This window comes from Triticum urartu, chromosome 7 (assembly GCF_003073215.2).
Source record: "Triticum urartu cultivar G1812 chromosome 7, Tu2.1, whole genome shotgun sequence".
Classification (NCBI taxonomy): domain Eukaryota; kingdom Viridiplantae; phylum Streptophyta; class Magnoliopsida; order Poales; family Poaceae; genus Triticum; species Triticum urartu.
In genome coordinates this window covers 653,116,200-653,137,834 of record NC_053028.1, presented here as the reverse complement: position 1 = coordinate 653,137,834, position 21,635 = coordinate 653,116,200, and the positions used below count along the sequence as shown (strand labels likewise).

The 21,635-nt window shown below is 47.1% G+C and overlaps 1 protein-coding gene across 5 annotated transcripts in view; it reads left to right on the top strand.

Annotated features, from left to right (window-relative positions):
• Positions 1–21,635, top strand: part of LOC125520285 — a 31,472-nt gene that overhangs the window by 5,405 nt on the left and 4,432 nt on the right. The window contains exons 1-3 of one of the 5 annotated variants that reach the window (XR_007288599.1): positions 20,332–20,828; positions 21,103–21,199; positions 21,339–21,550. The exons of 3 other annotated variants lie outside the window; for them this stretch is intronic. The gene's annotated coding sequence lies outside the window, so the exon portion shown is untranslated. Of the gene's footprint in view, positions 1–20,331; positions 20,829–21,102; positions 21,200–21,338; positions 21,551–21,635 lie in introns of those variants that run through there. One more of the 5 variants, XR_007288601.1, reaches the window with a different exon arrangement.

Here is a 21,635-nt window from a genome sequence, read left to right as displayed (position 1 = left end):
TTCGAGACTCCTCGTCATGTCCCCGATCTCATCCGGGACTCCGAACTCCTTCGGTACGTCAAAACTCATAAACTCATAATATAACTGTCATCGAAACCTTAAGCGTGCGGACCCTACGGGTTCGAGAACAATGTAGACATGACCGAGACATGTCTCCGGTCAATAACCAATAGCGGGACCTGGATGCCCATATTGGTTCCTACATATTCTACGAAGATCTTTTATCGGTCAGACCGCATAACAACATACGTTGTTCCCTTTGTCATCGGTATGTTACTTGCCCGAGATTCGATCGTCGGTATCCTATACATAGTTCAATCTCGTTACCGGCAAGTCTCTTTACTCGTTCTGTAATACATCATCCCACAACTAACTCATTAGTTGCAATGCTTAAGTGATGTGCATTACCGAGAGGGCCCAGAGATACCTCTTCGACAATCGGAGTGACAAATCCTAATCTCGAAATACGCCAACCCAACATGTACCTTTGGAGACACCTGTAGAGCTCCTTTATAATCACCCAGTTAAGTTGTGACGTTTGGTAGAACACAAAGTGTTCCTCCGGCAAACGGGAGTTGCATAATCTCATAGTCATAGGAACATGTATAAGTCATGAAGAAAGCAATAGCAACATACTAAACGATCGGGTGCTAAGCTAATGGAATGGGTCATGTCAATCAGATCATTCACCTAATGATGTGATCCCGTTAATCAAATAACAACTCTTTGTCCATGGTTAGGAAACATAACCATCTTTGATTAACGAGCTAGTCAAGTAGAGGCATACTAGTGACACTCTGTTTGTCTATGTATTCACACATGTATTATGTTTCGGTTAATACAATTCTAGCATGAATAATAAACATTTATTATGATATAAGGAAATAAATAATAACTTTATTATTGCCTCTAGGGCATATTTCCTTCAGTCTCCCACTTGCACTAGAGTCAATAATCTAGTTCACATCGCCATGTGATTCAACACTAAGAGTTCACATCACCATGTGATTAACACCCATAGTTCACATCGTCATGTGACCTATACCCAAAGGGTTCACTAGAGTCAATAATCTAGTTCACATCATTTATGTGATTAACACCCAAAGAGTGCTAATGTGTGATCATGTTTTGCTTGTGAGATAATTTTAGTCAACGGGTCTGTCACATACAGATCCGTAAGTATTTTTGCGAATTCTATGTCTACAATGCTCTGCACGAAGCTACTCTAGCTAATTGCTCCCACTTTTAATATGTATCTAGATCGAGACTTCGAGTCATCCAGATCTGTGTCAAAACTTGCATCGATGTAACTTTTTACGACGAACCTTTTGTCACCTCCATAATCGAGAAATATTTCCTTATTCCACTAAGGATAATTTTGACCGCTGTCCAGTGATCTACTCCTAGATCACTATTGTACTACCTTGCCAAAATCAGTGTAAGGTATACAATAGATCTGGTACATAGCATGGCATACTTTATAGAACCTATGGCTGAGGCATAGGGAATGACTTTCATTCTCTTTCTATCTTCTGTCGTGGTCGGGTTTTGAGTCTTACTCAATTTCACACCTTGTAACACAGACAAGAACTCTTTCTTTGACTGTTCTATTTTGAACTACTTCAAAATCTTGTCAAGGTATGTACTCATTGGAAAAAAAACTTATCAAGCGTCTTGATCTATCTCTATAGATCTTGATGTTCAATATGTCAGCAGCTTCACCGAGGTCTTTCTTTGGAAAATTCCTTTCAAACACTCCTTTATGCTTTGCAGAATAATTCTACATTATTTCCGATCAACAATATGTCATTCACAGATACTTATCAGAAATGTTGTAGTGCTCCTACTCACTTTCCTGTAAATACAGGCTTCATCGCAAGTCTGTATAAAACTATATGCTTTGATCAACTTATCAAAGCGTATATTCCAACTCCGAGATGCTTGCACCAGTCCATAGATGGATCGCTGGAGCTTGCATATTTTGTTAGCACCATTAGGATTGACAAAACCTTCTGGTTGTATCATATACAACTCTTCTTTAATAAATCTATTAAGGAATGCAGTTTTGTTTATCCATTTGCCAGATTTCATAAAATGCGGCAATTGCTAACATGATTCGGACAGACTTAAGCATAGATACGAGTGAGAAACTCTCATCGTAGTCAACACCTTGAACTTGTCGAAAACCTTTTGCGACAATTCTAGCTTTGTAGATAGTAACACTACTATCAGCGTCCGTCTTCCTCTTGAAGATCCATTTATTCTCAATTGCTTGCCGATCATCGGGCATGTCAACCAAAGTCCATACTTTGTTCTCATACATGGATCTCATCTCAGATTTCATGGCCTCAAGCCATTTTGCGGAATCTGGGCTCACCATCGCTTCTTCATAGTTCGTAGGTTCGTCATGGTCAAGTAGCATGACCTCCAGAACAGGATTACCGTACCACTCTGGTGCAGATCTCACTCTGGTTTACCTACGAGATTCGGTAGTAACTTGATCTGAAGTTACATGATCATCATCATTAGCTTCCTCACTAATTGGTGTAGTAGTCACAGGAACAGATTTCTGTGATGAACTACTTTCCAATAAGGGAGAAGGTACAGTTACCTTATCATGTTCTACTTTCCTCTCACTCACTTCTTTCGAGAGAACTTCCTTCTCTAGAAAGGATCCATTCTTAGCAACGAATGTCTTGCCTTTGGATCTGTGATAGAAGGTGTACCCAACAGTAACCTTTTGGGTATCCTATGAAGACACACTTTTCCGATTTGGGTTTGAGCTTATCAGGATGAAACTTTTTCACATAAGCATTGCAACCCCAAACTTTAAGAAACGACAACTTTGGTTTCTTACTAAACCACAGTTCATACGGTGTTGTCTCAACAGATTTAGATGGTGCCCTTTTAACGTGAATGCAGTTGTCTCTAATGCATAACCCCAAAACGATAGTGGTAGATCGGTAAGAGACATCATAGATTGCACTATATCCAATAAAGTACGGTTATGATGTTCGGACACACCATTATGCTGTGGTGTTCCATGTGGCATGAGTTTGTGAAACTATTCCACATTGTTTTAATTGAATACCAAACTCGTAACTCAAATATTTGTCTCCGCGATCAGATCGTAGAAACTTTATTTTCTTGTCACGATGATTTTCCACTTCACTCTGAAATTCTTTGAACTTTTCAAATGTTTTAGACTTATGTTTCATCAAGTAGATATACCCATATCTGCTCAAATCATCTGTGAAGTTCAGAAAATAACGATACTTGCCGTGAGCCTTAACACTCATCGGACCGCATACATCAGTATGTATTATTTCCAATAAGTCAGTTGCTCGCTCCGGAGAACGGAGTCTTAGTCATCTTGCCCATGAGGCATGGTTCGCAAGCATCAAGTGATTCATAATCAAGTGATTCCAAAATCCCATCAGCATGGAGTTTCTTCAGGCGCTTTACACCAACATGACCTAAACGGTAGTGCTACAAATAAGTTGCACTATCATTACTAACTTTGCATCTTTTGGTTTCAATATTATGATTATGTGTATCACTACGATCGAGATCCAACGAACTATTTTCATTGGGTGTGTAACCATATAAGGTTTTATTCATGTAAACAGAACAACAATTTATTCTCTTACTTAAATGAATAACCGTATTACAATAAACATGATCAAATCATATTCATGCTTAACGCAAACACCAAATAACACTTATTCAAGGTTCAACACTAATCCCGAAAGTATAGGGAGTGTGCGATGATGATCATATCAATCTTGGAACCACTTCCAACACACATCGTCACTTCACCCTTAACTAGTCTCTGTTCATTCTGCAACTCCCGTTTCGAGTTACTAATCTTAGCAACTGAACTAGTATCAAATACTGAGGGGTTGCTATAAACACTAGTAAAGTACACATCTGTGACGCCCGGATAATTAAGCTACAGTAAACCTCTGCTAATGGTGCCATGTCACCTCGGTTACTGTTGATAAACTCGAGCTAGTTCAAAGAAATGATTCAAATTAATATTTAAAATATAGGCAAACAGTAAATTTTTCAAATATCAAAACTAAAATGTTCGGGTTGTGTCAAATAGATCGTAAGTAATTATGGTGGAGAAACCAAACTTTGGTAAAATGTTTAAAGGCTCTAAAACAATTAAAACAGTAGTGAAAACGACTAAACAGATACCTATTGAATTTATAAAATGCTAAAACTATTTTATTATGTGTTAAGAATTAACCTCACAGTAGCTTGTTGATAAATACAAATTTAGGAACTACTCGTAATTTTTATAAAACTAAAAATAAAAGAAACTACAAATAAAAAAAAGAAAACAAAGATAAACTAACAAAGAACAAAAAAAAGGAAATAAAAGACACCCCCTCCCCCTCGCTGGACCATGGCCCGGCTGGCCTATGGGCCGCCAGGCCGGCCCAGCCGGCCTCCCCTTAGCCCCCCACCCCGACCGAACCCTAACCCCAGTGCGCCCCACTCCCCCCTGTCGCTCCATCCCCACCCTCTCCCTCCAGCGCCGCCAGGGGAGAACCCCACGCACGACCTCCCCTCCCCACTCTCTCTCGTCTCTCTCCCAGCCATGCCCCGCCCCTGACGCGGTCGCCCTCCCCCGGAGCCTCCGCCGGCGTTCACTGCCGCCACCTCGCCCCGTGTGACCCCGCCCAAGGCACCTTGCCGCCTCGACCATGATGTCGCCGTCCTCTCCGTCGACGACCTCGTCTCCGTCGTCACCCTGTCATCCCCGTCCTCCTCCCCGAACGGCCTCCACGCACCTCGACGCCCCCTGCTCACCAACGCCGATGAGGACCCGTTCGTCCTCCCCTTTCCCCTGCTCGTCAATGAGGTCGCCACGCTCACCCGCAACCCCCTCGTGCGTGCTCACTGCGGTCGGGCCGTGCCCTGGCCGTGTGCCGCTCCGTCTGGCCGCGCCCGTTACCCTGCGCCGACGCGCCATGCCTGCGTCGCTCACTCGCCGTGCCACCGCCCCGTTTTCCCCGCATCGCTGTGCCTCGCCTCCCCTGGATCCCGCTGCCTCGCCTGCGCCACCTAGCTGCGCCGCGAGCCTCTGCCCCATCGCGCAGTGGCCGTGTCGGCTCCGCCCTCCACTGTCGTGGCACGACCGCGCCCCGCTCCACTGTTGCCGCTGCCGCTGCTCATCCGCCGACTCGCCGGCGGATACACTCGCCGGCGCGCCGGTGCCTGTGCCCGCCAACCGTCCCGCGGCGCCCTGTCGGGTGCACACCCACGGCCCAGCGCCGTATCGGGCTGGCGCCTAGCGCCCGTCACCCGCGCCCGTTAGGCTCCCAGGGGCCTATGACAAGGGGGCCCCGCACCAGAACGATTAAAAAAAGAACTTAAAAATAAATAATTAACTAAATAAGTAAATAAAAATGTTAATTAATTAATTGACTTAATTAACTTAATTAATCCTGTTGAATTAAACTAATTAAACATTAGATACCTAATTAACTAATTAAACTGATTAATAGATTAATTAGGTTATTGTAACTATGACATACGGGACCCACCTGCAGGGTTGACCTAGTCAACCTTTGGTCCTGCTGACATCATGCTGATGTCACGCTGACATCATAATTGCAATTTCTAAATTAATTTAATTAAGCTAATTTCTAGAAAATGATTTAAAATCCTTAAAAATTAATATAAAATAATCCGTAGCTCGGATGAAAATACTTTGTACATGAAAGTTGCTCAGAACGACGAGACGAATCCGGATACGCAGCCTGTTCGTCCACCGCACATCCCTAGCATAGCAAACACGCAACTTTCCCCCTCCGGTTCGTCTGTCCGAAAACGCGAAACACCGGGGATAATTTCCCGGATGTTTCCCCCCCTTCACCGGTACCACCTTATACCGCGTTAGGGCACACCTAGCATCACGCTTTGTCATGTCATGCATCGTCATGCATTTGTTTGCATTATATTTATTGTTTCTTCCCCCTCTTCTCTCGGTAGACACCAAGATTGACGCCGTTGCTACCCAGTACGACTACGGTGTTGACGACCACTCTCTCTTGCCAGAGCAACCAGGCAAGCCCCCCCTTTGATCACCAGATATCGCCTACTCTTCTCTATACTGCTTGCATTAGAGTAGTGTAGCATGTTACTGCTTTCCGTTATTCCTATCCTGATGCATAGCCTGTCCTTGCTACTACTGTTGTTACCATTACCTGCTATCCTACTGCTTAGTATAGGATGCTAGTGTTCCATCAGTGGCCTTACCCTCTTGTTCGTCTGCCATGCTATACTACTGGGCCGTGATCACTTCGGGAGGTGATCACGGGCATATACTATATACTTTACACAGTTACATTACCTGTGATACTGTTCGGAGATGGGGGCTGAAGGGGCAGGTGGCTCCATCCCGGTAGAGGTGGGCCTGGGTTCCCGACGGCCCCCGACTGTTACTTTGTGGCGGAGCGATAGGGCAGGTTCCGACCACCTAGGAGAGAGGTGGGCCTGGCCCTGGTCGACGTTCGCGGATATTTAACATGCTTAACGAGATCTGGATATTTAATCTGAGTCTGGCCATTTGGTCTATACGCACTAACCATCTATGCGGGAGTAGTTATGGGTATCCCGGCGTCGTGGTATCAGCCGAAGCCTTCGTGACGTCAGCGACTGAGTGGCGCGCGCCGGATTGGACTGGAACGCCACTAGGCTAGGTCTGCTTTCGGCCGCGTTCGCAACGTGCAGGTGTGCTAAGGGCGATGGGCCTAGACCCCTGGGCGCTTAGGTTTAGACCGGCGTGCTGACCTCTCTGTTGGTCTAGGTGGGGCTGCGACGTGTTGATCTTCCGAGGCCGGGCATGACCCAGGAAAGTGTGTCCGGCCAAATGGGATCGAGCGTGTTGGGGTATGTGGTGCACCCCTGCAGGGAAGTTAATCTATTCGAATAGCCGTGATCTTCGGTAACAGGACGACTTGGAGTTGTACCTTGACCTTATGACAACTAGAACCGGATACTTTATAAAACACACCCTTCCAAGTGCCAGATACAACCGGTGATCGCTCTCTCACAGGGCGACGAGGGGAGGATCATCGGTTAGGATTATGCTATACGATGCTGCTTGGAGGACTTCAGTCTACTCTCTTCTACATGCTGCAAGATGGAGGCGGCCAGAAGCGTAGTCTTCGACAGGATTAGTTATCCCCCTCTTATTCTGGCATTCTGTAGTTCAGTCCACATATGCTACCCTTACTCCATTTGATACCCATGCATATGTAGTGTAGCTCCTTGCTTGCGAGTACTTTGGATGAGTACTCACGGTTGCTTTCTCCTTCCTTTCCCTCTATCCCTTCTACCTGGTTGTCGCAACCAGATGTTGGAGCCCAGGATCCAGACGCCACCGTCGACGACGACTCCTACTACACCGGAGGTGCCTACTACTACGTGATGCCCACTGAGGACGACCAGGAGTAGTTAGGAGGATCCCAGGCAGGAGGCCTGCGCCTCTTTCGATCTGTATCCCAGTTTGTGTTAGCCTTCTTAAGGCAAACTTGTTTAACTTATGTCTGTACTCAGATATTGTTGCTTCCGCTGACTCGTCTATGATCGAGCTCTTGTATTCGAGCCCTCGAGGCCCCTGGCTTGTAATATGATGCTTGTATGACTTATTTTATTTGTAGAGTTGTGTTGTGATATCTTCCCGTGAGTCCCTGATCTTGATCATACACGTTTGCGTGTATGATTAGTGTACGATTGAATCGGGGGCGCACAAGTTGGTATCAGAGCCGACTGCCTGTAGGAATTCCCCTTCCACACTCCTTGGCCGAAGTTGAGTCTAGACATTACAAAAACTTTTACTAACATGGCTGTGCCCCTTACGGGCCCACGTCGCCATTGGGTGGTGTTAGGATCTTTTACTCCTCGATCCTTACTCTGGGACACGCTGACATCTCTTCTATTCGGGTTAAACGATTTTTACTAAAATCTAACATTAGGGTCTCGTTATCACTTTCACCCGGAGAGCCCCTTATTACCGGTGATCGTCTGCTGTACGTGAAGACCCTGAAGATACTCGCCGTTGTTAACCCGAGAACTTGTGTTCATTGCGTTTGCAATTCCCCTTCCACCGTTAACCCTTATGGATAACTACTTGCAGTTGTTATTCTTACATTCATCCCCAGTTGGTCTTGTTATTACAAGATACCCCATAATACTTGTCGTTGTTTCGATAATCCTTTGAGCTTACTGCCTTGCTGTTCCTTGTCACCTGAATACCCCTATGGATAATTCTCGCACTTATCGAGTATCCGCTCACCCCCCAGTTGTTCATGTGTTTCACAATGGTCTTCGAAATACTATTCGATCTTCCGAGAATCCTCAGCAGCTTATTGCTCTTGAAATTCTTTGCTTGCTTGCGTTATGGTTAATCCCATAAGTATAGTAATCTTATTGGCATTCTTTGCCATCGTCATTTTGATCCCTTTGATTCAACATGAGTGCGAATGCACGCAATCAACAGTTGATCCTTTTAAATTATCTTTCCGGCTCAGACGTCATTTTAAACATGAGCTGGTTCTCAACAAATCCAATTGTCGTCGATTGTACCCCTAAGGCTATTCAACTTATCCATCCCTAATCAGAACACTGCTTCTAATCCCTTAATTTGAAAATCATAATTCCTTTGCATTTGAGCTCTGGATTAGTCAGTTGTTTCCATAATCCAATACCGTTGCATTGTTACTTCCTCTGGTTGTGTGCCGATGCTCACGTCAGCTCTGTTATGGACCGGCAGATCCTTTAATGGATTTTATCCGACAGCATACTTCATATTCAATAACCTTGTGAGCCTTCCCTCGGATACATAATGCCTTTGGTAAATTGTATCTTCTACTTTCTCAACCTTGCTCTACTTTCGAGCTCGTGATATTTTACTCTTGAAACTTGTGGTATATGTTTCTAAGAAGCCCCTATGGGTTGAACATATGCCTTCTCTAAACTATGTGAACTCGAAAGTTTTCACGAGTCATACACTTCTGGTAATTTTCCAGATAAAATTTCAACACTACACCCTCTCCGAAAGTGAGAGGTGAATGAAAGGTTACGCATGGGAGAAGTGGGAGTCGACCTTGAACTTTGTGTTCATGCCCATGGACACGATGTAGATCTTATCATTAAAGCTTCTCTTAAATTAAATTATACCTTTGGAATAGGTTCATCTTATATCCGGGATCTGGCCTTTTGCAATCGTGGTTCCGACCATGTTCTTCTCTGATCCCATTTCTCGGGCAAGTTTAAGCACTTGTTTTCTGTAGATCAATACACCAGTCCAACCTTTACTTTGACCTGTCGTCGAGTATTACCCCCTGGTATCTCGAGATTATCATGGAACTGCATAACCTCTTATGAGTTCTTCATCAGGTATTACATTCTCACGGACTCCAATTTTTCACGGGCTTCGAGTTATGAAACACTCAAGGACACCGATAACGGAATCGAGTCTGCACTGCGATTCAACGAGGATTAGAGATCTTCATCGCTTACAAGTTTAATACTCCATGTCTGTCCTAGCCTGAACGGATACATCATTATCGTGCTAATTTTAATCATCAGCATTCTGAGCTCTTCAAGGGTATCAACTGAATTCATGATGAGAAATACCATCCTTGCCCCTGATGATTGGTGTTATCATCGGCCACTTTATTGCCTTCCCTCCAACACAAACTTGTTCATGTTTTGTGTTATACCTTGAGTTCCTTGCTATCCAGCATTTGTCCTTCTTTACCTTGGAACATTACCACCTTTTATGTCAAGAATGTCGTGGCAATTTTACCACCTCTTGAGAATTCTTGATATAGTAATATCTCTCGCCATTTGCGTTCATTTCTTGGTCTCCGTGTTGTTTCTAACCGGAATACCGACAAATGGTCTGTGATGTGAAATTCTAAACTTCTAGCAACCCTATTGCTTTGAAGTTATTGGTCTACAGTTTCTTTAGAAATTCTATTGCTTATTGAATCATCATTCGAACATTGATCGTGCTACCTAGTCCAGATTCCTGGGTGCACCCTTCTATCATTGTTCAGTTGAGTATGTTCCCCTCGAGCATACATCATTATATCATTGATCCGACAAATGATATTTCCTTGTTCACATAATTGTGGAAATCCATCTTTTGGAAATCTCGATGAATTGTCGCTGAGTTCATCAGCCACCTCCTCATTCTATCCTTGATTTAATAATGAACTCATGATTCGGAACTTGCTTCCATAGTTCAATTCCCGAGAATCTTACAATGTCATCTTGACAATTTGTGTTGCACCTTTTCTTCTCAGGCATCCTGAGTCTAAGGTATCCTAAGACCGATCAGATCTGAATCTCGGTCAGATATGATGGTTGGAACATTTTTCCAAGAGTTATAACACTGGTCTTTTATGACCCGGTAAGGTGATGGCATGCCCAACACACCTGGCCGGAGGCCCTATTGTTATAAATTCCTTTTCAGCAAGGTTAGCCATTCTTCCACGAGGAAATTGTAAGACTTATTCTATAAGTTGTTCCTGATGGATCCTTTGCATATCCAAAGTCCGATCTTTGCTTGAAGACCATGTCGATGCTATCTCGAAGCATGCCTGTGGTACTTCGATTTTCAATAAAAACATTTGAAGCATAATGCTAAATGTTACCTGCTCAATTATCCAAACACCGTTGCATGGGTAATGTCATGAAATTTCTCTCCCCTTACCTAAATGATTTTCTACTTTATATCCTGTCATGGATATCTTGCTCTGCTTGTCGTTGGGAAGGAAGTACCCTTGGTTTATGTGTCAAACACATTTTCCTTACCATTAATCTGATTGATCTGATGATCACATTTTCCTTTCCATTGATTTGTTTAGCCTTCCTTGTGATCCATATGATCTAAGCAGTAATATTTTTGTGCTTATGTAAACACCTTGGTGTACAACCGTGTCGGTAAGACCCTGGTACATTTGTCGATAGCATTCTGGTAACCACCGATGGATGAGAACTCTGCCTATTGGTCCGCCTTGTTCAACGAGCAGGAAAATGGTTCTCTTCGTCCCTCGCCCTTGGTACCGACATTGTTGCCGACATAACTGATAGGCTACCCTCTGACTTGACTTGCTATCATGACCGTGCAAGATGTCAACGCCCTTACTACTTTTTACCACAAGGTGGGCCCATAACCCCCAGTTCCAAAGGATCGAAACCTGACTCTCCTGTACAACCCTGTTACTAATGGTTGTTCCCCATGCTTAGCTTCGTATTTAATTCACGGGCCACCTTCCTAGTGCTCTATTCTGGTATCAGACGCAATACTTACTCTCGCTGCTCTGAACCCCTTTCTCACTCTGGTTCAGACTTCGAGCAGCTATCTATCCGTTTGGAAGCTCTTATTGTACCTTCGTACCTTACTCTCGATGTATTTTATACGTTCAACTCGAGAGGTAGTCTTATGCTCATTCATGGGTTAATCCCAGATTGTTTCCCTCATAAGCATTCTGTCGTAGCCAAGCTGCCCCTTACCTATTTCGTAAGTACGTTGGAGTTCCCGAAGAAAAGGACGACTTCACCATGATGACCTGAAACAGCGAAATGAAGAGCTCAATGTAATGGATTGACCTCTTCGAGAAGAGCATCCAACACCGAGAAGACCCATTAAAATTTCGTAACCAATTCCTCCCCCCTTACTCCCCTCCTAAATCTCGGGACGAGATTTCTTGTAGTGGAGGAGAATTGTGACGCCCGGATAATTAAGCTACGGTAAACCTCTGCTAATGCTGCCATGTCACCTCGGTTACTGTTGATAAACTCGAGCTAGTTCAAAGAAATGATTCAAATTAAAATTTAAAATATAGGCAAACAGTAAATTTTTCAAATATCAAAACTAAAATGTTCGGGTTGTGTCAAATAGATCGTAAGTAATTATGGTGGAGAAACCAAACTTTGGTAAAATGTTTAAAGGCTCTAAAACAATTAAAACAGTAGTGAAAACAACTAAACAGATACCTATTGAATTTATAAAATGCTAAAACTATTTTATTATGTGTTAAGAATTAACCTCACAGTAGCTTGTTGATAAATACAAATTTAGGCACTAGTCGTAATTTTTATAAAACTAAAAATAAAAGAAACTACAAATAAAAAAAAGAAAACAAAGATAAACTAACAAAGAACAAAAAAAGGAAATAGAAGACACCCCCTCCCCCTCGCTGGACCATGGCCCGGCTGGCCTATGGGCCGCCAGGCCGGCCCAGCCGGCCTCCCCTTAGCCCCCCACCCCGACCGAACCCTAACCCCAGTGCGCCCCACTCCCCCCTGTCGCTCCATCCCCACCCTCTCCCTCCAGCGCCGCCAGGGGAGAACCCCACGCACGACCTCCCCTCCCCACTCTCTCTCGTCTCTCTCCCAGCCATGCCCCGCCCCTGACGCGGTCGCCCTCCCCCGGAGCCTCCGCCGGCGTTCACTGCCGCCACCTCGCCCCGTGTGACCCCTCCCAAGGCAACTTGCCGCTTCGACCATGATGCCGCCGTCCTCTCCGTCGACGACCTCGTCTCCGTCGTCGCCCTGTCGTCCCCGTCCTCCTCCCCGAACGGCCTCCACGCACCTCGACGCCCCCTGCTCACCAACGCCGGTGAGGACCCGTTCGTCCTCCCCTTTCCCCTGCTCGTCAATGAGGTCGCCACGTTCACCCGCAACCCCCTCGTGCGTGCTCACCGCGGTCGGGCCGTGCCCTGGCCGTGCGCCGCTCCGTCTGGCCGCGCCCGTTACCCCGCGCCGACGCGCCATGCCTGCGCCGCTCGCTCGTCGTGCCACCGCCCCGTTTTCCCCGCATCGCTGCGCCTCGCCTCCCCTGGATCCCGCTGCCTCGCCTGCGCCACCTAGCTGCGCCGCGAGCCTCTGCCCCATCGCGTCATGGCCGTGTCGGCTCTGCCCTCCACTGTCGCGGCACGACCGCGCCCCGCTCCACTGTTGCCGCTGCCGCTGCTCATCCGCCGACTCGCCGCCGGACACACTAGCCGGCGCGCCGGTGCCCGTGCCCGCCAACCGTCCCGCGGCGCCCAGTCAGGTGCGTACCCACGGCCCAGCGTCGTATCGGGCTGGCGCCTAGCGCCCGTCACCCGCGCCCGTTAGGCCCCCAGGGGCCTATGACAAGGGGGCCCCGCACCAGAACGATTAAAGAAAAAGAACTTAAAAATAAATAATTAACTAAATAGGTAAATAAAAATGTTAATTAATTAATTGACTTAATTAACTTAATTAATCCTGTTGAATTAAACTAATTAAACATTAGATACCTAATTAACTAATTAAACTGATTAATAGATTAATTAGGTTATTGTAACTATGACATACGGGACCCACCTGCAAGGTTGACCTAGTCAACCTTTGGTCCTGCTGACATCATGCTGATGTCACGCTGACATCATAATTGCAATTTCTAAATTAATTTAATTACGCTAATTTCTAGAAAATGATTTAAAATCCTTAAAAATTAATATAAAATAATCCGTAGCTCGGATGAAAATACTTTGTACATGAAAGGTTGCTCAGAACGACGAGACGAATCCGGATACGCAGCCTGTTCGCCGCACATCCCTAGCATAGCAAAACGCAACTTTCCCCCTCCGGTTCGTCTGTCCGAACGCGAAACACCGGGATAATTTTCCGATGTTTCCCCCCCCTTCACCCGGTACCACCTTATACCGCGTTAGGGCACACCTAGCATCACGCTTTGTCATGTCATGCATCGTCATGCATTTGTTTGCATTATATTTATTGTTTCTTCCCCCTCTTCTCTCGCTAGACACCGAGACCGACGCCGTTGCTACCCAGTACGACTACGGTGTTGACGACCACTCTCTCTTGCCAAAGCAACCAGGCAAGCCCCCCCTTTGATCACCAGATATCGCCTACTCTTCTCTATACTGCTTGCATTAGAGTAGTGTAGCATGTTACTGCTTTCCGTTATTCCTATCCTGATGCATAGCTGTCCTTGCTACTACTGTTGTTACCATTACCTGCTATCCTACTGCTTAGTATAGGATGCTAGTGTTCCATCAGTGGCCCTACACTCTTGTCCGTCTGCCATGCTATACTACTGGGCCGTGATCACTTCGGGAGGTGATCACGGGCATATACTATATACTTTACACAGTTACATTACCTGTGATACTGTTCGGAGATGGGGGCTGAAGGGGCAGGTGGCTCCATCCCGGTAGAGGTGGGCCTGGGTTCCCGACGGCCCCCGACTGTTACTTTGAGGCGGAGCGACAGGGCAGGTTCCGACCACCTAGGAGAGAGGTGGGCCTGGCCCTGGTCGCGTTCGCGGATACTTAACACGCTTAACGAGATCTGGATATTTAATCTGAGTCTGGCCATTTGGTCTATACGCACTAACCATCTACGCGGGAGTAGTTATGGGTATCCCGGCGTCGTGGTATCAGCCGAAGCCTTCGTGACGTCAGCGACTGAGTGGCGCGCGCCGGATTGGACTGGAAGGCCACTAGGCTAGGTCTGCTTTCGGCCGCGTTCGCAACGTGCAGGTGTGCTAAGGGCGATGGGCCCAGACCCCTGGGCGCTTAGGTTTAGACCGGCGTGCTGACCTCTCTGTTGGTCTAGGTGGGGCTGCGACGTGTTGATCTTCCGAGGCCGGGCATGACCCAGGAAAGTGTGTCCGGCCAAATGGGATCGAGCGTGTTGGGGTATGTGGTGCACCCCTGCAGGGAAGTTAATCTATTCGAATAGCCGTGATCTTCGGTAACAGGACGACTTGGAGTTGTACCTTGACCTTATGACAACTAGAACCGGATACTTAATAAAACACACCCTTCCAAGTGCCAGATACAACCGGTGATCGCTCTCTCACAGGGCGACGAGGGGAGGATCATCGGTTAGGATTATGCTATGCGATGCTACTTGGAGGACTTCAGTCTACTCTCTTCTACATGCTGCAAGATGGAGGTGGCCAGAAGCGTAGTCTTCGACAGGATATTATCCCCCTCTTATTCTGGCTTCTGCAGTTCAGTCCACATATGATACCCTTATACCATTTGATACCCATGCATATGTAGTGTAGCTCCTTGCTTGCGAGTACTTTGGATGAGTACTCACGGTTGCTTTCTCCTTCCTTTCCCTCTATCCCTTCTACCTGGTTGTCGCAACCAGATGTTGGAGCCCAGGATCCAGACGCCACCGTCGACGGTGACTCCTACTACACCGGAGGTGCCTACTACTACGTGATGCCCGCTGATGACGACCAGGAGTAGTTAGGAGGATCCCAGGTAGGAGGCCTGCGCCTCTTTCGATCTGTATCCTAGTTTTTGTTAGCCTTCTTAAGGAAAACTTGTTTAACTTATGTCTGTACTCAGATATTGTTGCTTCCGCTGACTCGTCTATGATCGAGCTCTTGTATTCGAGCCCTCGAGGCCCCTGGCTTGTAATATGATGCTTGTATGACTTATTTTATTTGTAGAGTTGTGTTGTGATATCTTCCCGTGAGTCCCTGATCTTGATCGTACACGTTTGCATGTATGATTAGTGTACAATTGAATCGGGGGCGTCACACACATCAATAACATGTATATCAAATATACTTATGTTCACTTTGCCATCCTTCTTATCTGCCAATCACTTGGGGTAGTTCCGCTTCCAGTGACCAGTCCCTTTGCAGTAGAAACACTTAGTCTCAGGCTTAGGACCAGACTTGGGCTTCTTCACTTGAGCAGAAACTTGCTTGCTATTCTTTTTGAAGTTCCCCTTCTTCCCTCTGCCCTTTTCTTGAAACTAGTGGTCTTGTCTACCATCAACACTTGATGTTTTTCTCGATTTCTACCTTCGTCAATTTCCGCATTACGAAGAGCTTGGGAATCGTTTCCGTTATCCCTTGCATATCATAGTTCATCATGAAGTTCTACTAACTTGGTGATGGTGACTAGAGAATTCTGTCAATCACTATCTTATCTGGAAGATTAACTCCCACTTGATTCAAGCGATTGTAGTACTCAGACAATCTGGGCACATGCTCACTAGTTGAGCGATTCTCCTCCATCTTTTAGCTATAGAACTTGTTGGAGACTTCATATCTCTCAACTCGGGTATTTGCTTGAAATATTAACTTCAACTCCTGGAACATCTCATATGCTCCATGACGTTCAAAACGTCTTTGAAGTCCCGATTCTAAGCCATTAAGCATGGTGCACTAAACTATCAAGTAGTCATCATATTGAGCTAGCCAAACGTTCATAACGTCTGCATCTGCTCTTGCAATAGGTCCATCACCTAGCGGTGCATCAAGGACATAATTCTTCTGTGCAGCAATGAGGATAAACCTCAGATCACGAATCCAATCCGCATCATTGCTACTAACATCTTTCAACACAATTTTCTCTAGGAACATATCAAAATAAACACAGGGAAGCAACAACGCGAGCTATTGATCTACAACAAAAATTGCAAAATACTACTAGGACTAAGTTTATGATAAATTTAAGTTCAATTAATCATATTAGTTAAGAACTCCCACTTAGATAGACATCCCTCTAATCCTCTAAGTGATTACGTGATCCAAATCAACTAAACCATGTCCGATCATCACGTGAGATGGAGTAGTTTCATTGGTGAACATCACTATGTTGATCATATCTACTATATGATTCACGCTCGACCTTTCGGTCTCCGTGTTCCGAGGCCATATCTGTATATGCTTGGCTCGTCAAGTATAACCTGAGTATTCCGCGTGTGCAACTGTTTTGCACCCGTTGTATTTGAACGTAGAGCCTATCACACCCGATCATCACGTGGTGTCTTAGCACGAAGAACTTTTGCAACGGTGCATACTCAGGGAGAAAACTTCTTGATAATTTAGTGAGAGATCATCTTATAATGCTACCGTCAATCAAAGCAAGATAAGATGCATAAAGATAAACATCGCATGCAATCAATATAAGTGATATGATATGTCCATCATCATCTTGTGCTTGTGATCTCCATCTCCGAAGCACTGTCATGATCGCCATAGTCACCGGTGCGACACCTTGATCTCCATCGTAGCATCGTTGTCGTCTCGCCAATCTTATGCTTCCACGACTATCGCTACCGCTTAGTGATAAAGTAAAGCATTACAGCGCGATTGTATTGCATACAATAAAGCGACAACCATATGGCTCCTGCCAGTTGCCGATAACTTGGTTACAAAACATGATCATCTCATACAATAAAATTTAGCATCATGTCTTGACCATATCACATCACAACATGCCCTGCAAAAACAAGTTAGACGTCCTCTACTTTGTTGTTGCATGTTTTACGTGGCTGCTACGGGCTTAAGCAAGAACCAATCTTACCTACGCATCAAAACCACAACGATAGTTTGTCAAGTTGGTGCTGTTTTAACCTTCGCAAGGACCGGGCGTAGCCACACTCGGTTCAACTAAAGTTGAAGAAACTGTCACCCGCAAGCCACCTATGTGCAAAGCACGTCGGGAGAACCGGTCTCACGTAAGCGTACGCGTAATGTCGGTCCGGGCCGCTTCGTCCAACAATACCACCGAACCAAAGTATGACATGCTGGTAAGCAGTATGACTTATATCGCCCACAACTCACTTGTGTTCTACTCGTGCATATAACATCAACATATAAAACCTAGGCTCCGATGCCACTGTTGGGGAACGTAGTAATTTCAAAAAAATTCCTACACACACGCAAGATCATGGTGATGCATAGCAACGAGAGGGGAGAGTGTGATCTACGTACCCTTGTAGATCGACAACGGAAGCGTTAACTTGGTTGATGTAGTCGTACGTCTTCACGGCCCGACCGATCATGCACCAAAACTACGGCACCTCCGAGTTCTAGCACACGTTCAGCTCGATGACGATCCCCGGACTCCGATCCAGCAAAGTGTTGGGGAAGAGTTCCGTCAGCACGACGGCGTGGCGACGATCTTGATGTACTACTGTCGCAGGGCTTCGCCTAAGCACCGCTACAATATTATCGAGGACTATGGTGGAAGGGGGCACCGCACACGGCTAAGAATATGATCACGTGGATCAACTTGTGTCTTTAGGGTGCCCCCTGCCCCCGTATATAAAGGAGCAAAGGAGGAGGAGGCCGGCTCTAGGAGGAGGGCACGCCAAGTAGGACTCCTTCTTTCCTAGTCCAACTAGGAGAAGGGGGGAAAGGAGGGAAGTGGAGAAGGAAGGGAGAGGGGTGCCGCGCCCCAAACCCCTTGTCCAATTCGGACTGGGCTTGGGAGGGGCGCGCGCCACCTCCTGGCTCTTTCCCACTAAAGCCCATTAAGACCCAATACTCTTCCCCGTATTCCTGTAACTCCCCGGTACTCCGAAAAATACCCGAATCACTCGGAACCTTTCCGATGTCCGAATATAGTCGTCCAATATATCGATCTTTACGTCTCGACCATTTCGAGACTCCTCGTCATGTCCCCGATCTCATACGGGACTCCGAACTCCTTCGGTACATCAAAACCCATAAACTCATAATATAACTGTCATCGAAACCTTAAGCGTGCGGACCCTACGGGTTCGAGAACAATGTAAACATGACCGAGACACGTCTCCGGTCAATAACCAATAGCGGGATCTGGATGCCCATATTGGTTCCTACATATTCTACGAAGATCTTTTGTCGGTCAGACCGCATAGCAACATATGGAATGGGTCATGTCAATCAGATCATTCACCTAATGATGTGATCCCGTTAATCAAATAACAACTCTTTGTCCATGGTTAGGAAACATAACCATCTTTGATTAACGAGCTAGTCAAGTAGAGGCATACTAGTGACACTCTGTTTGTCTATGTATTCACACATGTATTATGTTTCCGGTTAATACAATTCTAGCATGAATAATAAACATTTATTATGATATAAGGAAATAAATAGTAACTTTATTATTGCCTCTAGGGCATATTTCCTTCAGGCGGGGGCAACAGGCGACGGGGCCGGGGCCGGCAGGCGAGATTGCGGCCAACGAGGTGGTGACGGGCGCCGGCGGGCCGATGGAGGCCGGTGGGGGCGACGGGCGAAGTGGCCGGGGCCGGCGGTGAAGGGGGAAGTGGACGCGGCCGGCGGAAGAGGTGGTGGCCGGCGAGGCTGGATCCGGCAGGCAGGCGCCGGCCGGCAAGGCCGGGGGTCAAGGCGGTGGCGGGCGCCGGCCGGCCGGTGTGCCGATTTGGATCGAGAGGGAGAGAAAGGAGAGAGAGATGTGGTGGGGTGAGGTGGGGATAAGGGACAGAGAGAGACGTGGGTGGGTGATGTTGCCCTCGGGGCGTGTGCATCGTGGGTGCGTGCGTGGGTGTGCGTTCGATGGGGTGTGGGTGGGGATGCCAAGTCATCGATCCGCATGATCGATCCGGGTGTTGTGCTTCTTCTTTGTCGTCCGCCCCGGCTTTGTCGACTGCTATTTGTTCTTTGCCGTCTGCTAGCAGACGGCAAAGAAGTTAACCTAGCCACGCCGTGCCCCATGGGGCCACTAGGCTCTTTGCTGTCTGCCTTTAACCTCTTTGCCGTCAGCTGGCAGACGGCAAATAGCCAGCTGATGGCAAATAGTCTCTTTGCCATCTGCCAGCTCTTTGTCGTCTGCTATCCCAAGGCAGATGGCAAAGAGCCTCATTGCCATCAGCTGGCAAACGGCAAAGAGCTGGCAGATGGCAAAGTAGCAGATTCCAGTAGTGTTATATTAAATCAAACCGGTCAATTTTCGTCCCACCATTTTCGTCCGGTTTTTTTCGTAGGTTAACCTTCGTAGATTTTTTTTCGCACCACCCCCCCCGCAAAAACCAGTACAACGCCCCCCCCCCCACCTCTCGATCCCGATGCGACCTCTCTCTTTCCCCCATCTCCCGTGCCGTCGTCGCCCTCATCTCCCGCTCCGCTGCCGCCCCTGCTGCTCCGCCGGCCCGACCTCTTTATCAGGCACGGCTGCAGGAGCATCTCCACCTCTCCACTCCCTCACGCAACAGCACTCCAACCCCCACACCCACGCTCGGCTACCGCTAGGGTTTCTTACCCTCGCTGCCCCGCCATGATAGCTTGAGAGTGCAGTCGGCGGCGGCGGCGAAGGCGGCTCCTCAGAGCAGGGACGCATCTCCCGTCGAAATCCAAGTCCGTTCGTGCAAGCTTCTCCTCCCCACGATCCGATCTTCACCTTCGCTCATGGTGGCCGTCAGCTGCCCTCCCGCCGGCGGCCAGCTTGACCTGCACGGCACTCGGTTGGCCACATGGCCCGCCTCCTCCCCATCGCGGCACTCTGCACGGCACTTGTTGGCCGCCGTTGGGCTTGCTTGCGGCGCACAGATCGGGTCGCGCGTGACGGCTACATCATCGCCGGATCTGTCGTTTCGTCCGACAGCGACCCCAACCCCAGCGCCCTCCTCCACCGCCCGCTTCCCCCACTCCCGCTTGACTCCACGGGCCGGTGGCGACGCTCTTCCCGGAGATCCGCGGATCTGCGTCTGCCAGCCGCATTTGGCCCTCCGTCCACTGTGCTCTACCGGCCCTGGCTCGCGCCGGGGTGGCCCTTGGCTCGTCACCAGGCTCCTGTGTGGCTTGCTCTCGCACGCCTAGATGCACCATTGTCGGGTTCCCTGTTGCCCCTCTGATATGATAAATGCATCCACCCCTCGCATCCATTGGCTTGGGTACCTGATGGATTTGGTCTGGTCCGCCTACAGAGATGTTGGTTCCGTTGTTTGCACATGTATCCTGATGCCGGTTTCTCACCATGGCTGTCAAGTACCGCCTCATGAAGGAGTGGAGAAGAAAACGTGCTCTGGTTCTCCTCCAGGTCAGCCGACAACTTGTCGATTTGTTGCTCTTCCCTTACAAGGCATGACATCCCCTTCCTGTGTGCTCATGCAAACATACAGTTCTTGATGTTGAAAGTAGTCTAGGATTTTCCTATTTCTCTTCGGAAATTTATTATATTAGTTCAATTACGTAAATATCTTCCTTGACAAGATTAGATTAATTTCCCCACTCTGTGATTTGGATTGATTTCTTGAATTCAGCCAAACACCTTTGCTTGTGCTCCTAATTTCCCATCACTCTTTTTGTCACAGCATGGTCAAAACAATGGTGCCTTCACCCTTGCTCGTGCCTCAACCCACATGGTCATCTTTGAGACGTGGTATTCAGTCACATGACAGAGTTCTCTTTGTAAGTGATTAGATGATTTGGAACTCGCTCACTTGATGCATGTTCTGGAAGCTGCATCCACCACTCATTCTTGATGTCACTCGTGTGGGACTCTGTCATTTAATGATTTGAGTATATGTTGTGGGTTGATGTGTTGCAGATCCTTGAGGTCAGGTGCGGCAACTAGCGACATGTGCTGGAGCTTCTGGCGGCGACATCACCTGCATCGACCTCTCCCTGGTCGCCTTCGAGAGTGTGTGCGGCTCCGTCAAGCTTGTTATGACACACTTTGAGTTTCCGAGCAAGTCGCAGCCTTTTCAGATTCATCAACACAGGTTACATCAGTAGTCAATATGGTTCAGATGCATAATAGTACGTACTTCATTTCCTTTTTGTTGTTTACGGTGTCCTACAACATGGATCATATATATCGGTTATCTTTCAGGTTCAGTTTGCT